The sequence below is a fragment of the Rattus norvegicus genome, chromosome 7 (assembly GCF_036323735.1).
Source record: "Rattus norvegicus strain BN/NHsdMcwi chromosome 7, GRCr8, whole genome shotgun sequence".
Lineage (NCBI taxonomy): Eukaryota > Metazoa > Chordata > Mammalia > Rodentia > Muridae > Rattus > Rattus norvegicus.
Window position 1 is genome coordinate 3,910,792 of NC_086025.1, and position 3,812 is coordinate 3,914,603.

The 3,812-nt window shown below is 39.6% G+C and overlaps 1 pseudogene; it reads right to left on the reverse strand.

Annotated features, from left to right (window-relative positions):
• Window positions 1-3,035: 3,035 nt before the first annotated feature.
• LOC120093997 (small nucleolar RNA SNORA17) lies at window positions 3,036-3,159 on the reverse strand (annotated as a pseudogene).
• Window positions 3,160-3,812: the final 653 nt, after the last annotated feature.

Consider the following 3,812-nt stretch of genomic DNA (forward strand, 5'->3'; position numbering starts at 1 on the left):
CTTTCTCTGATTCCTTCAATGGGTGTCCCGTTCTTGGTTCACTGGTTTGGTGCTGGCATTCTCCTCTGTATTTTATATGTTCTGGCTGTCTCTCAGGAGAGATCTATATCCGGTTCCTGTCAGCATGCATTCTTAGCTTATCCATCTATTCTACCACTATTACCAAGAAAGTGAGAAAATCTGGACCATGCTGCTCAGAACAGGCTTTGTTGGAAAAATTTCAATGTTCTCTAAGAGTTAACCTGTACTGGTATCGTAGCTTCCACATTCATCCTAGCAACTGCAACACTACATTTTACTATTTTTCGTTTTGTTTTATTGTTTCTTTCTTTGTTTCATTTACTTAGCTTTGGAGTGTGTGTATGTGTGTGTATCTAAATGTAAGTGAGTGCTTCCAAAGCCCACATATGGAGGTCAGAAGACAACTCTTGGATGTCAATTTTTTCTTGCTACCTGGGAGACTCAAGGGATTAACTCAAGTCATCAGGCCTTCACACAATTAACTAATTACTGGACAATGTTGCTGGCCCCACCACTATTTACAATCAAAAGATGTGACACCATAGACTTACTCTTTTCCCAGCTCCTACATGGATGATTCTTTATGGGTGAAAAGCAAAATATTAACTATTGTAACTGTGTTTACAGGTCAACAAAATAGGCTGTTAACTATTGTTAGGGAAATACAACAAAGAATAAGACAAGGATAGTCATCATGTAAATAAGATCAAGATACAAAAGAAATAATGGATAAAAAGCTTTCAGTGATCGTAGATTAGTAGAACTGATGTTTTTGATGTAGTTATATTGCCAAAGCAGTCTACTGACAATACAATCCCTCTCATAATCCAAATGACATTCTTTGCGGAACTTAAAAGAAAACAAATAAATCCATATTCCAAAATGAAACATAAAAGAACTCTCTGAGGTATGTAGTATCTAGCTCTCATCAATTGTTTTATATATATATATATATATATATATATATATATACACATATATATATGCACAGAGTCCCATCTTTTGTTGAAAGAAGGAAATGTATTTTATCTACACCTATAGTATTGCAAATGTGGATATAATTACATAAATCATCCTACACAAAGGATTTCTAGGCTAGGACTATACTCATCGTAAATGCTGATGGCTCTACTCATGCAAATTATCTGTTTCCATATCTGTTACACTAATCTGATTAAAATATACTGTTTTTCAAATCTGGATAGATCTAAAGAAGAACAGTTTACCAGTCATGGGTACTGTTTCCCAGCTATAAATTAAGAGGACATCTTGAATTAATGGACACCCACACATCTACTTTTATACAGATTGCTCATATTTCTTTTTAAAAGCAAACTAGAACATAAAACAAAGAACCATGGAACATGGGACATGAAAACCGAATGAAGACTCTCTTTTGAAATGGTAGGGTAGAAAGGGAATAGAGGATAGTGGGGGAATGAGATGAGAATTGGAAGGTATGCATCAGAATTAAGAATAATGACCTATGTATTCATAAAACTTTCATGATGAAGCCCATTACTTGTGTAATAGCATACAAATTTAAAAATTTCACACTAATGTACAGAAATAGCACTTACTATTAAATAAGACAAAAACAATTGATGAACAAATAGAACAAATAATAAAATATACTCAATATCTCTTCTGGAAAATAGTCCTCCCACTCTTATGATCCAAGGACCAGCTCTCCTGCCTGCTATAAATGTGAAATGATGAGGCAGAGGTGTGCCACTGCCCAGGAGACAAGAGGCAGGACCAGCTCTCCCACACTCATACACTTAGGTCAGTTGTCACCCACTACCCAGCCATTTGGGTCAGTTCTACTCTTCTGTCCAGTTAAGTTCACGGAATGCTCTCCCACTCTCATGACCTATTTATGCCAACTCTCCTGCCAGCCTTTGATGGTGACGACAAAAGACAGGGTAGGGGATCCCTCTCATACTTGTGCAGACAGGCTTGCTCACCAACAGCCCACACATCAAGTCCCAACTGCACTGCAAAAAGAGGTGCATGGCTTGCTCCCCCAAGTTCTGCAGCAGGTGAGGGGCAGGGGCAGCTCTCCCATTTTGATAGCCCAGCTCTTCTTTGTGCCAAAGTTGCGTGGCAACTGGCAGTAGGCTCAGGAAGATATTTTTTTCTGGTCCACATCACTGCCCAGATGAGTGGTAAGAACAGCTTTCCCACACTGATATCCCCCTAGGTTGGCTCACCTGCAACTCCCAAGGGCTCTTCTGAGTACAGTAGCTGGCTAGGGGCAAGGCCAGCTTTCCCACAGTGCTCAGATGGGGATGGGACCAGTTCTGCATAGCCCTGAGATATCAACATGTCCCCAGGTGGCAGCCCAGACCAGGGGAATCTGCCTGGCTCTTGGTGGTAACAGATCCCTACTGCGTCAGGGCCAGAAACCCAGATGTGGCAGCACAGGCTAGGACCCCACCAGGTGGCTTAACTGTCTACTCATATCAAAGTGTTCCTCACTACCCTTGAGTCTCCAGATCAGCCCATCTTCATAGTGCCCATGTCCTTCTGTTTCTCTTTCATTTTTCCATCGCTTACTTGCTCCTCTTCATGATCCCTGGAGTCTCTGAGTGTCTGGAGTCATATCAGGAGTGGACTCAGGAGTGTTATGCACTGCTCATGCATTATGGCACCTTGCAGGGGCCTTCTTGGGCATGATCTGAACCCCACCACCTAGGGCTCCAGTATGGCCAACTGGTGGTCTGTCTCAAGCTAGTTTCCTGTCCAGGCCCCATGGCACCAGTCTGATGGTCATCTCAGGCTTTCTCATCACCTGGCCTCCCCATGTGACCACATGGAACAGTCCTTGGTCTTCGACTCACTGCCACCGGGACTCATAGTCTCAGGTTTGGTTCTTCTATCCTCTAGCTTGCTTTTGGTCATGGGAATTGTCTGGGCTTACCTGGCTCTAAACTGGTCGTCATCTCAGGATAACTCCTTGTCCAAGCCTCCTGGTGCTGAATTGATACTCTCAGGCTTGCTCTTGTTCAGGGAATGTTAGGCTATTAATCGTTCAGATATTCATAGATCAAAACACTGAATGTAAAAATAGCCTTTCTCCTCTCTGTCACTTACATGTGATACAGCAGTCACAACTGCAACACTCCTAGAAGCAGGCAGAAAATATCAAATTTTAAAATGTATAATATGCTAAACTCTTACTTTCTGTCATTTGACAGATGCCATCTGCCATGTCTACACTAATACATACATATATATATATACACACAAATATGGAGAGAGAGGTGGAGATGATAGAAATAGAGATTAAATATATATGGGAACTGTCAAATCATTCTATATGTCCCTCTTGCTACTATAACTATTATGTATTCACTTTTATAAATATGTATTAGTTTAAATTTTTAATTTTTTAATTTAAATATTCTACTTGATGCTTTGTGTTTTTAAATTAGAACACTAGTAATAGTGTTCCTTCCTAATTCTATCCCAACTAACCCCAACCTGTACCCTTTCTTCCCAACTAGTTCTCTTCCTTTTATGATATGTCTTTAAAGCCTCTTTTCTAGCCTCGAGTTATATGGCCTAGAATCATAATCACAGCCTCATATGAATATACATATGAATATATGTGCCCTAGACATCTGCACACATATAAAAATTAAAATAGAATATGCCTACAAATTCAATTCTTTTTTTTTATTTTCTAAGCCTAAGTTACTTTATCCAATATAATAATTTTCAGATCAAGTTATCTTCCTGCAAACTTTACTGTTTAATTTTTGTTTATGGTTAAATAAAATTTCATT